We start from the raw sequence: 14290 nt of genomic DNA, 5'->3' as shown, positions 1-14290 counted from the left end.
TGGGGTTCTTAGTCAGAACGTGAAATTAGATGAATGACCATTTGTAAGAATGTCAGAAGATACGGTAGAAGTTGCTAAAATTACTAGAACTATCTTGTTTGATGCATGACGTGATTATGAATAATCGTACAAAAAAATATTAATGCAACAGTATTTCCATCTTTCCCGAACGAGATTTTCACTCTGCAGCGGAGTGTGCGCTAATGTGAAACTTCCGGGCAGATTAAAATTGTGTTTCGGACCGAGACTCGAACTCGGGACCATAGCATTTCGCGGGAAAGTGCTCTACCGACTTTTTTTTTTTTAAAAAAAACATTTATTTAAGGAACAATGTTATAAATTCCAAATACATACTAAGTACATTTACTAACCATGCACACGTGTTATACATGAAATAATTTAAACAAAAACAGGTTGATCATTGAAGGTATGCTGATGTTAAAGAAATACAACAGAAGATTATGTTATTGACTAAATTATCAGAAAGAATTAATTTGAACATCAAGAAAAGTTTTTGTAGACATTAAAACTTCTACAAACATGAATAAATAAAAAACTGCACTTTGAATTACATGTGCTCCAATCTTTACAGAAGCATAAATAGCACTTTATGAAGAGTATCAGCAAGTTTTTGGGATAATTTTAATATATTAATGTACACAAGAAAATCGTCTCCGTGAGAGACAGTTTAAGGGAAGAAATTGATCTTTAACCTTCTCGGCTCTGTCAGACTAGCTATGAGCATTTCACACAGTTGTATGGAAGTCACCAAAACTTGTACAGAATATGATAGATTTATGCCCATCGCACATAAATACAATTAATAATCATATTAGACAATTTCTTAAATACTTGAGAATGGCGAAAATGAGCTTTTTCAAAGCTGACAAGCCTTCCAACTACACTTTCTGGACATTAATGGAATGTTAATTATCTGAAGTAATCAGACATATATAATAGACCTTTCATTGGAAAACTGACTTACACATCGCAGTGCAAAAACCAACAGGGCAATTGGCCAGCCATTGAATATTAGATTATATCAGATACAAACGTATGGTTTTAACCAATCTATAAAGACATTTCCACAAAAACTGTCAGTTTTCATATTATACAACAAACCAATCATGCAGCTTTAATGTTTTGTGTTTTGACACTATTAGACACATAATATGACTGTCACATAAGTTCTGTACATTAGCTTATAAAATTTCAAAACTACTTCCTGAAGTAGAAAAAGCACACACCAAAAATTTACAATAAAAATTTAAATAATTTCCTTAAGATAACTACAAAACGTTGAAAGGTCTCTGTTGGATTCCTTTCATGTTAATTTCTTAAATCTGTTGTCATTTACGGGATAAATTCCTCTTCTAAATTTACTGTGGTGTTTCTGACTATCTTGCAGGAGACTGAGCAGTGAAACGTGTTACTTTTACACATAAACAAGAACGATCTGTCACACTTCTACACTTTAAAACACAGTTTATATGTAATTCATGTCACACAGTCTCATACGGAACCTACATCCGCTTTCCTTTATATACTGTATATGATAAAATACTGTCATCCCCCTTCCCTTCTGTGTGAGAGGATGAATGAGCAAATGTATTTGTAGTTGCATGCTGGATGGTAGCAGACAAGCCTGTCTGCTAGAGAACAGTAGGACCAACGTCGGAACAGGTAGCTACGCTTTCTAAAAGCAGAGAGGTTTCTATGCTTAGTATGGTCCTGTCTGTCCCTTGTCATGTTGGTATAGGAAGCTGCCTCTCTGGTCACTTCCGTTTGTATTTGGGAAGCACGCTCGGTAGGAGCGCAGGTCAGTCTGTCCGCGGCGAGTGTCTGAAGTGGTAAGATCTCCGGCTAAGCGCGTCTCTGCTAAGTCCGTAGGACAATGGATTTCTTAAGTTCAGCCTAACTGAAAATTTAATCACGTTTATTTCAGGTTTAGCTCTAAAATATGTAATGTTATCTTAAATTGCAATGCAGTGTATTTCGAGTGTGAGGTTCAGAATATCTTCCAGTAGTTGCTTTGTCACTACTTTATGAGTAAAGTGGAACCACGTGTTGATCAGTAACTCTACCTAGCATCATCAATCTTCAATGCGAATGTGCGTGAGATTATAACGTCTTGTCTTGACAATATTCTTCAATATAGCAACTTTTCTTTATGTTCAACCCACGTGGGGTGTACTTTGTGAGACCAGGACCACGTGCTTATACAATTGTTTGACCCATCAGGTTAATAGTAAGACGATAGTAACCAGTTCGAGGTTTTTCTTTTGTAAACTGCTTTTCGATCTAATTTATTTTAACTATCAAAATTGCTGTGGAGTTACACTCTTTGTGTAAACCAAGTTGACCACGTGAAGCATGTGGTGTAATCATCAAAGTAGCCCTCAGCTATTCTTTTCGGGAAGATTTCACAGAGAGTTAGTATGAATTTAGTATACCAGTGTGTGGTAATTACATGACGGACAGGATTGTGCTACGAACGTAACTTCTTTGGGTGAAAATTGAATCGGTTGGTTGTGGTTAATTTCCTCTTGCATATGTTTCAACGTTCTTCGTGTGTTATTTTATGAATGCAGTGTTGTATGCAGTCTCCCAATCTTGGCTCCATATTTGTTGTGTTCCGTAAGATTACAATCTCACATTTTCACAATCCTAAATACGGCACCAGCTTAGTTATGAATCGAATTTAACATGCTGAAATTTCAATGATGAATGTTAAAATAAATTTCCAAATATAAACTGATTTATTTCTTTTTATTTAAATTCTCTTTTTTATATACATATCACCGGTTGTCGTATGACTATTAAAAGATTATAATTAATGTTAGTCTGGTTGAGAATTTGGTAAGCTATACTGGATACCTGGTGAAACAGTTGCTCAGTAATGCAAAGTTAACTTCCCCAGACAGCTCACAGCTTTTAACCCGCTTTTATTGGCTATCAGCACCGCTTTTATAGCAAATTAAAGCAACAACGTTACAACGTCACTGTCAACACAGTCTTCTTTTAATATAATAACCAATGCCCATTGCTCCAAATATAATTTTTAACATGATAATTAAATGGACACCCTAGCTGCAAACAGGCGTTGATGTATTTCATTGGGGACATGTTGAAAATGTGTGCCCCGACCGGGGCACCCAATGAAGTACATCAACGCCTGTTTGCAGCTAGGGTGTCCATTTAATTATCATTTCACTTCTAGCAAAGCTGCATGGTCATCCACGGTAACTGTTCTTTCGGGAACAGATACTACCGTCATATATAGCTAAAATATAGCTTCCCGGCCATTGACCTTCTTGTGCGAACGCACACGCTATGCCCGAACTCGTACGGGACTTGGTAGATTAATCTGCCACGAGTAAAGAGTATGATGGGCAAACATCTATTAGGCGCACTTCGAATGTAGTGGTGTGCACATGTTGGGAATGTGGATCTCACGGGGTGCGTGCGAGGGATAAGTCCCTGCAGACGCACTATCCTCTGTGCCCGCGGTGGCTCAGATAATCCAAACTTTAATTACTGTAGGGAACTACATGATCTGGTGCGTCACCTGCAGCTGAAGGATGCGTGGGAACTAAAATATCCTACCCTGGTAAAGTACACGTACCTGACCACCACCGCATGTAGCCGTCTAGACCGTTTGTACATCTCTGAGAACATTTGCCAACATGTTCTGGACGCCGATGTCATTCCGGCTAGCTTCTCCGACCACTGCGCCCTCTGTGTCACAATAAATCTGAACAAACAGCATACTAAATGGCATAGGATTCCGTGGAGCCTAAATGTTTCTATTCTCGCCGATGCCTTGCTACAAGATGTCATCTCCACGACATGGGCGGATTGTCTCAAGCAATGCTGTAGATATCCGAGCAAGATAGCCTGGTGGAATGCTGTGGTCAAACGGAAAATGCGATTATCTTTAAGAAACTACAGTTGGCAACGGGCGCAAGATGTCAAACGCACGATTGATTTTTACCAAACAGTTCTGCGAGAGTTGTATGCGACTACGACACCAACCAACACACAGCTGACGACCATCAAACAAATAAAGGCGAAGCTTATAGGCATAAAGCGAACGCAGCTTGAAGGACTGAAGATCAGATCTAAAGCAAAATCGCTCCAAGAGGACGAACTCGCATCGCTGTATCACCTCATAAAACATCGTGCCCATCGCAAGTGAGCTTTTATCGGGGAGCTGGACACAGAGGATGGACTCCGTTTGACCCGACAGAGTGATATTCTCACTGCAGTTTACCGGTACTTCACGGATCTGTACTCACAATGCGATACATATGGTGATGACGGCGGCGATATCGTGAGTGTTCTGCCCACCGTAGTCACGCCTGCGGACAACTTGGCGGTCGTACACGATTTTGCTCCAGACGAAGTCCTTGAACTGATTTCTGGCTCGCCATCAAATAAATCCCCTGGCCCTGATGGTTTGCCACGGGAATTTTATGTGCGCTTCTGGCCCATAATCGGACACGCATTTACAGATGTTCTCAATGAAGTGATGCGAGGGAGTGACGTGCCGGCCGAAATGAAGGAAGGCCGAATTGTATTGATACCAAAAAGCAAACACCGAAAAACCTTAGATAACTTCCGACCTATTACTTTACTCAATTTTGATTACAAAACCTTCGCCAGAGCACTCAACAGCAGATTGTCTCCGTTAATGAAGCAAGTGATTCACAACCATCAATCATGCATCCCTGGTCGCACAATTATGACGCCCCTTTCGGAATGTAGAGATGTAATAGCCATAGCGTCAGTCACTAACGTGAATCTCGCATTGCTGTTTATCGACTTTTGCAAGGCTTTTGATCGTGTCCGCCACGAGTACCTCCTACAGCTACTGCAGCGGTGTGGTTTTGAGCAACGGGTTATAAAGGTCGTGCAACATTTCGTCACGGGCATTACAACCAGAATCAGCGTAAATGGACAGCTTACTCAACCCATCGAGGTCCAAAGAGGAGTGCCGCAGGGGAGCCCTCTCTCCATGATGTTTTTTGTTTTATCGCTCGAGCCGCTCTTACGCTCTATTCATGACAAACTTGCAGGCCTTTCGATCGCCGGGACGTCCTTCGTGGTTCGTGCTTACGCCAACGACGTCGGAGTGTTATTGCGCAACGACGGAGACGTATCAACCCTCAAGACCGCGGTAGACGAGTACTGTCGTGCTTCCGGTGCTAAAATCAACGCCGGTAAATGCACCTTTGTCAACATTCGAGGATTCGACGCAGTTATTATACCTTGGGCGAAGCGTGTCGAAAACCACACCACTCTGGGGATGATTATCGACAAATGCCCGCTAAAAATGAATGCAAAAAATTGGAAGCAGGTCACCAATAAAATGCAAGGTGCCATCTATGAAAACAATTGGCGGTCCGTTAACATTCTCCAACGCATACGACTCCTCAGTAGTTATATATTCAGTAAAGCGTACTATATGGCCCAACTATTTCCAGTCCCCAAGATGCAGGCCAAACACGTGATGAAACTCTCTAATAGATTTATCTGGCAAGGGCATCTGTTCAAAGTGAAATATACCACGCTGACGTCTTCCAGACAGGCCGGCGGACTAAACATGCCTGACATAAACCGAAAGTGTACTGCGTTATATATTAAACGAATCACCCATTTGTTGGACAAGGAACCTCTCAGCGTAACCAGTTGGCTCTTCCGAACCTTACAACCCACCGATACGCATCCACCCATTGATGTAGGTAAAATACATTACAAACTACGACATGTCAAGCAGTTTTTTCTTGAAGTAAGCTATATTGATGGACATTATTTCACGCAGAATTTACCGACGACGCACCTGTTATTAAAAAGATGGACATCTCCAATAGTCCGGAATCCCATTGAACTTAAATACCCGGGTGTTCATTGGAAGGCAGTTTGGGACAACATAAGTTTAACCGTCCACACTGCTGAAGTGGCGTCCACATGGTATAAAGTGGTAAACGATGTTATATCCACTAATGAAAGGTTGCATAGAATCGGTTTAAGTGACAGTGATAAATGCGTCCGCTGTGGCCTGGTCGACACCTTACGCCATCGCTTCACTTGTGGCGGTCATCTCATTAACTGGAAATGGGTGCAGCAGAGACTCGGCCTGATTACCCGCAGCAGCCCAGCCAGCCACTGCACCGACATCCTGCTCTGGCCGGACGCGAAACATTTTCCCGCTACCAAGAACAACACCGTGATGTGGATGTTAGGAAAGTTTGTGACATATATCATCATCCACAATAGTGAAGATAATCTCATTAGTTTCGAGGCTTACATGGGAACGGCACGCTGGAAGATGAAACGTTACCCAAATTTCAGGAAGATGTTTGCTAACATGTTAGACATAATTTTTGAAAAACAAGGCGTAGGGTAATTCTCGATGCCGGTAAGGACACAAATCACATGCAAGACTGTGTAGCGAACAAAATACACAACGAGTAAGGGGTTATACCAGTTTCTAGGACTACCCCCGACTTCTCAATAGTGTTATTAACTTCATCATGACGTTTTCATTAATTTATGTTCCTGTGCATCACTTGTTATCCGTTTGTGTGCTCCAAATGACTTTGAGTTTGGACGGTTATGAATCAAATGACAGAACTGTCATTCCAGTTAACACAATCAATTATATATATGTTTGCGTTTCGGATCTATGTCTCTGTCTGGACTGAGGAGGCTATTGTCAGTTTACTATTTATGTTCTATATTGTAAGCTTACAAATGGCACTATATTGAAATGTGTTCTTCAGTCTCTTGTAGGATACAATTTGTGTTGAATCAGTTCCAGCACTTCAATATTTTGTTTTGTGCTTATGTAGATATATGGTTGTTTTAATAAAGGAAAAAAAAGATAATAAAAAAAAAAGATGGATAGAGCGTCTGCCATGTAAGCAGGAGATCCCGGGTTCGAGTCCCGTTCAGGGCACACATTTTCAACATGTCCCCAATGAAGTACATCAACGCCTGTTTGCAGCTAGGGTGTCCATTTAATTATCATTTCATTTCTAGCAAAGCTGCATGGTCATCCACGGTAACTATTCTTTCGGGAACAGATACTACCGTCATATATAATTTTTAACATATTACCGAAGTTGTTCTTGTGTTTCACATTTTGTGGTATTCACACAGCATCTGTCGGATCCTAATTTGTTAATGACGTAATTAACAAAATTTCCCAGCAACCAGTACACAGCGTTATTTTTTGCCTCTGGGGAATAGCGTGCTTCAGGCCAGTGTATCAATGACAGCGATATACTCTCAGGGGATGTCCTTGTAATCTAAGCTATTTGCTCTCGGATCTACTTCCAACTATTCATGTGACTGCTGCAAGTGTATTTTTGAATTACTGTAGAACTAGATGGCATTGTTGACATAAATTTGTTTCACAGAGTCCGATTGCGTACAGTCTTTCATTGGTGCTAACTATGTTTTTAACTGTTTTGTACCACGACCTCTTTATATTAGACGTGGACACATTAGAACTAATGTCTTTCCGAATCTCAGTCCAATCAATGCTTGGAAACCGTCTTTCTATTTTGTTCCTTCCTTCGCTTTTCTTTCCTTCCCGCGTTATGGCTCTTTATGTTAAGTGTCGTGATTGATTTCGGCACTTACGTAACTGAACTCAACCTAGAAAACCCTCACATGCAGTAAACGACTGTTGATATTCTATACTTCAGTCGGGGGAAGCAGGCTTCGAGGTTCAATGATCTCGAAAAGTTGGCTGGTTATACTTTCTCGCGAGTCTCGTATTAAAGTAACTTGCCTTTTGATAAAAAGTGCGGAGACTTTATCCGTTAGTCCTAGTCCACCATTTCTAGAATTTAAAGTGGCTACTTTACCAGGTACTCTGAACACTTCACCTTCCCACAAAAAGTTCGTGATTTTGGACATAATTCGCCTCGCTATCATTCTCGGTATTGGAAACAGCTGGGCAGTATAATATACTTTAGCAAGGAAGCACGAGTTAATATACATTATTCTTTGAACTTGGTTCATGTATCGAGTTAAATTCACTATAATGGCTCCTTGCACTTTATATGCTGAAATATTCCAATTTAAAGCCTGTATTTTCATGGGCTATGATGTCAGGGTGATCCCAAGTGTTTTACGTTGTCGGAATGATTTTGCTCCCTCAACGTTGATATTATCAAAACCTCTGAAATTTAACATCTTAATTTTTTCGTTTGTGTTGGCTCCAGACGCTCGACAGTACGTATCAATCACTTGCTAGGGTGTTTACCTGTTCATTATTCCTTATAATGACCCCTATATCGTCAGCATAGGCTCATAACTATTTTACTCCCTGATGATGTTAAGCCTTTTAATCTACCATGGACATGTCCGAGGAAAGGTACCAGTGAAATGGCGAAGAGCGACATGGACAGAGGACTTCCTTGAGAAACACCTCGTTTTATTTTTATCGGCCTGGATTGTTGACAATTAACCGTCATTTTTACATTTATTCCAGCTGCTGTGTTCTTTATCAACTGTATGACCCTATCGTTGAAACCTATTTTCTTCGACGTCCGTAGAAGATATTCATGATTTACTACATCGAAGGCTTTATAAAAATCTAAAAAATAAAACACACTTTATGTTTGTTACAGAAGTTATTGCAGTGATATCCCTGAATTCTGCGAGATTTTGAAAAATGATTCTGCCTTGCGCGCATTTCTGATGTTTACTAATAAAGATATCTGTAAGGAATGAAATTCTCTTGTTTACAATACTAGCTATTAACTTATAATTATAATTTAGCAGTGAAATTGGACGAAAATTATTTAAATCTTTCTTTACATTATTTTTTGGCACCAGTACAATTTTACTCTCCTCAAACTCAGCCGGAGTCATTTTACCCTGAATAACCTCATTTATAACGTCTGATTTTCGCACCTACTATTGGCCGGTAACGGATGTAAAATTCTGCTGGCAGACGATCCGGTCCTGGGGATTTTTTTGGTGGTGAGGCGCATAGTCTCATTCACGTTCTCTTCACTGACAACCTCGAGAAAATTTTCATTGTCGTATTCTGTCAGCTGTGGGGCTAGGATGTCAAGTAATCTTCCAAAGATGCTCACTACTTTGATTTACAGAATATAGCTCGCAATAATAGCGATAAATCTCGTCCATGATATCCTGCTGGGTTCTGAGAATCGTACCGTTTTTTGTTCGAATTTCGTCAATAAAAGTCCTTCTTCAGCTCCGACGACGAGGTGAAAGAAGAGGTTCATAACTTTCTAAACAGCGTCGCGGCGAGCTGGTATGACATGGGCATACAAAAACTGCCACAGCGACTACAAAGATGCATCGACAGAAATGATGATTATGTCGAAAAATAGCTAAATGTTCAAGCTGTAAACTGATGTAAACCATTCTAGAAATTAACAGGTCTATGTACTTATAAAAAAATAGGAGACCTTACTTTTGGGATTACCCTTGTAACATTAGGTAACCGATCTTTTCCATTTAAAACACAATTAGAATCACCTCCAAGTAATAACTGCCTTGGATTTTTCCTTAACAAGTGTATCAGTTCATCTTTGAACAAACGTGCCCTGTCATCTTGGTGAGAACTTTCTGAAGGGGCAAACAAGTTGATGATAGTTACATCATAGATTTTTAGTCCTTTTCCCCTTCCGGATTCCAGTCGTTCCACCTCACTTACTGGAATCCCTTCCCTCACCAAAACAGCTGTTCCAACACTTGTTTCGTGAGACACAATTATGTGACTGACATAACCGGGAATTACTAAATCAGACAGAACTTCTTGTAACAGGGCAATATCAGTCGCGAATTCGTACAAAAATTCCTCAAGTGCCGATAATTTTATTTATGTCTATAGTGGTGACAGAATAAGATTGCATCATTGCGCTGTCACTATGTAGTTGTTCTGATGAACTAATTTAGTTTCCTGTGGTTCAAGGTTCAGTTAGACTATTAGTAGTTTCCTCGAAGGCTGAACATGGAATAACACTTCAATCAGTTTAGTAGTTACTGTCCCGTTTTTTTCTCCTACTTCTGAGGTTTTCTCTTGTACCAATAGCAGACTGATTTCCTTGTAAACTTTCTGATTGTTCCTCGAGTGCTTCGTGTAGGACCGTTTCTTCAGCTTGTCCTCTGAACAACTATCAGTTGCCTCCAGTGGAAGAGCTTCTGTGAAGTTTGGAAGGTCGGAGGCGAGGTATTGGCAGAATTGAAGCTGTGAGGACGGGTCGTGAGTCGTGCTTGGGTAGCTCAATAGGGAGAGCACTTGCCCTCGAAAAGTAAAGTTCCCAAGTTCGAGTCTAGGTCCGGCACACAGTTTTAATCTGCCGGGAAGTTTTATTTCCATCTTGTTGTTGCGGTCTTCAGTCTGAAGACTGGCTTGATGCATCTCTCCATGCTACTCTATCCTCCTGCAAGCCTCTTCATCTCCGAAAAACTGCTGCGGCCTATATAGGCTTACTGCATTCATCTCTTACTGTCTGTCTACGACTTTTACCCTCCCACACTTTGTGTACATGAAGCCGACAGTGGCTATCCGCATTCCGCCACTTCTAGTAAGATTACCAGTCACTTCTTTTGGGAAGAGATCCTACTGCTACATTACTGTCTCTTGTCGCACTCCAAACTCTCCAGTCGACCTTTCGGAGGCTACACCACAGATTCCGCTCCCTTTCACCTCCCGTACCCCAATACCTATTCTTGGAGTCTTCACTCTTTTGACTGTCTCATAAACATCCATAGAGACGTACTCATATAGGTCACTCGGTTCCCGTCTATTCCACTGCCTTGCTTGCTCCTCCGACTGAATTTCCCGGTATAAATGTCGTCTGGAATACTCAAATATTACCTTCAGAACAAAAGTAACACTTTTGCAACTGCCAGCCCACATCCGTTTCATGTATGGAAATAGCTTTGGAGTTACCGAAGCCGCTAAGATTTCATAACGACTCTAGGTGTCGCATAGGCTTCCTGGTAAACGTTCCCGTGCACGGATTAACTGTGCTATATTCAGTGTTCTACAGGCACTTGAACCTGAGCGCGAAGGTAACGCTGCCTTTCGGCTTCCCAGGAAAGAGGCACCATATGCACCGTTGCCACTCTTTCACCGGACACCATTATACAGGAAGATATTCTCCTTGTTGTCAACAGGTTCCCCAACAACCAAAGAATGACCAATAAGAAGCTCACATATATTTTTAGATTAAAGTTTGTAAGATTTTTAGCTTATTTTTGATATTCTATGAAAAGCGATATGAACTCTATTTTTTATTCGGTGTATTATACTTCATGTCTGTATGCCGGACATTTTTCAAACAAAGTCGATATGTTACTCTACAGAGGTTCTGAGTAGAAGCAATGTGATATTTGGTTATCAGTAGCATTGCCGTTGCTAGCAGCATTCTGTGAGAAGTAAATGAGGGCGTCTGGTGTTTCTCACGCTACTGAGCGTTCTGGAAATAGCTAGCACAGCACAGAGATACCAATTTTGTGAATGTTGAATTTTGGAAATATGATTGGGTAAAGAATGCTTTGAGAAGTGTGAAGATTTTCAGGTAATGTTGTCGCTGCATTGGCTGCTCCCTCGTAATTCGTGATGAATCTTTGAAAGTCTAATTTTCATCCGATTTTGTTGGGTTGGGTTAGTTAGTTTGATTGGCGAGACGCGATCAAGTAAAGTTATCTGTTCACATACCTTGCAGTCAAAATTATAGGAGATCAACTCCTTTGCCATTTCACTGACTAACTTTATGGCAGTCATATTTTTAGTAAGAAGTGATTTTTCTAGAGGTAGGTAATTGTTAAGCTATCAAAATTTTACATTATATTTTCTGAGTACTAGTCTCTTTTTAATCATTCAGTAAATTCAATGAGTTTAATTTCTACCACCGTCTCGTCACGAAAGTCTCATTTTGCGGTTGTGTGTCTCCGCATACTTGCGCTGAGCGGAACATTGTCATTCAGGATTGCATAATGTGCTTAGCGTAGCTGCACATCCTTGCATAGCATTGCGCGAGGCTTTTCTTTCTTTAGCTGACTTGCAGCTGTGCGGTATTTTAATGTTCACAATTTTCGAGCAGTAACAAGTTTCCGTTGCCATAGATAAGCTATTAAAATTTGTTAGGGCCGGTTGAACACGTCCGTCTGGGCACAGCTAAATCATTTACAGACAATCTGCAGTTCAAATTATTATCATGTTCGATGTAGGTAAAGTTAAGTGCACATCTCGTTTCCTACGCAGACAGTTTCACTATTACACTGCAGGGCTACCTTCGCCTGTTTATCGTCTTGTGTTGGGAATTCTATTTTGTCAGTTACAGTACATTATATTACAGGATATTTTATAAAAGCATTTTTGGACAGTTATTTTTTCAAAATTCAATTTGTGATTAGCTTTGTGCGTGGGAACCGCGTGTGATGTACAGCAACTGGTTCTTCACATTTTCTACGCTGTAATGCTACGTCTGGAAAGTGTCATTCAGTAGGCTATGGTTCACTGCACCACGCAATACAGAATTTCACACGACAGCTTATTCAGTGTACAGTTTTACGGTTTCTAATTATTTTTGGTTAAAGTTAATTGTAATACAATTATACAGCTTCAGATAGTTCTGGAGACTCATTTTATCAGACAGCGTTTGCGTAATCACACCACTTGCATTATTCAGGCTCACAACACGCACAAAGTTAATAACAGGAAACCAGTTGAGTTTAATTTAAAACACACAACAACAAACCCAACGAGTTACAAGCTTTGCTGAATGAAAAATCACAAGCAACATGCTCTTTCTTCTTTCTTTCGCGATCGCAGGGTCGGCGTGGTTAGAACGGATTTGGCAATGTTAGTTTTAGGGGTGGCCGGATGCCCTTCCTGCCGCCACCCCGTACCCCCCTGGGACGGAATCAGTGTAGCCCAGCTGTCTGCATCTCGTGTAAATCGTGAAATAGTGCAGACGTGTTTCAAATGTCTGCGACGTGTGTAACTGAGGCGGAACGTGGGGACCATCCCGGTATTCACCTAGTGGAATGTGGAAAACCGCCTAAAAACCACATCCAGGCTGGCCGGCACACTGGTCCTCGTCGTTAATCCGCCGGGCGGATTCGATCCGGGGCCGGCGCGCCTACCCGAGTCCAGGAAGCAGGGCGCTTGCGCTCTCGGCTACCCTGGCGGGTCCACAGGCAACATGCTCATCTGCGAGAAAAGCATGAAGTTCCTACTGTCCTTAGTTGCACTGCGTATTGATCGCAGATTTCGTCTTTTCATCAGCTGGAAAGCATCTGTACATTAAAATGGCACAAAATTCCAGATACCGTCCGTTTTTTACGCCAAAAACTGACAAATACACCACATTAATGCCGAGATATACGTAAGAAAGTGTTTGTCATGACTACAGCTACACAAATTGCTTGTCCTTTGGGTTCTGGAAGACGTGTCGAATGTAATGTGGACGTTGATTATTCGAGGTACCTTAGTTAAAATGAGTGGTAGATGCAGGTTCGAGTTTCGCTCTCGGTGACTGGTTCCCTCCAAACAATATAGCCGAATACCGCAAGGGTGCACAGGAGAAGTCCATTTTATGCTCACAACAGTTTCTTTATAGGAACTATCAGGAACTGGGTCTTCACATTTTCTATTTGCATCCACAAGAAGTGGTTATAAGATATTCAGCGTAGCTGCCATCTGTGAACGAGTTCAGTGTGGGGATCAGTTGTCAGAATGTGTGGAATGAACCGAAACAAATATGTACAGACCAGATGGCTGTCAGTGACAACAAAAAAGAGTAAAAATTGGCGATGCACAGAAAACAAAATTTGATCAACAAAAGGAAAAGCAAAGGAGCGATAATATTACACAACAAGGCGAAGGAGAAGTGCTTACGTGGGACATGGACGAAAACAGAACTATAGATCTAAAGAGCACTGTTCCGCACTTAATGTGACAGATGACCATGAAGGGGCGAAAACATGAAAATTAAAAAAGGAACAACATCACGCCTAGCTCGTATCCATGGTGCAAGCAATTTTGAGAAACCGAGTCATTAAAAAGGAGTATGCGTAATTATATGAAAGAGAACCTACCTTTTATAAAAGGTCAAGCAGATGTCCACAATCTCTCAGTCGATACAAGGAAAGTAAGTAGATGAAGAAAACACACAGCCAGGTAATACGTAGTTCTACGAGCACTGACAGTATTGTTAATAGCCCACAGTGACGAAATAATAATCACTGAACGGAAGGAGATGGCTCTGAGCACTATGGGACTTAACAT

Source organism: Schistocerca nitens, chromosome 1 (genome assembly GCF_023898315.1).
Source record: "Schistocerca nitens isolate TAMUIC-IGC-003100 chromosome 1, iqSchNite1.1, whole genome shotgun sequence".
Taxonomy (NCBI): domain Eukaryota; kingdom Metazoa; phylum Arthropoda; class Insecta; order Orthoptera; family Acrididae; genus Schistocerca; species Schistocerca nitens.
The sequence above is the reverse complement of the archived record's forward strand: the minus strand, read 5'-3'. Positions refer to the sequence as shown.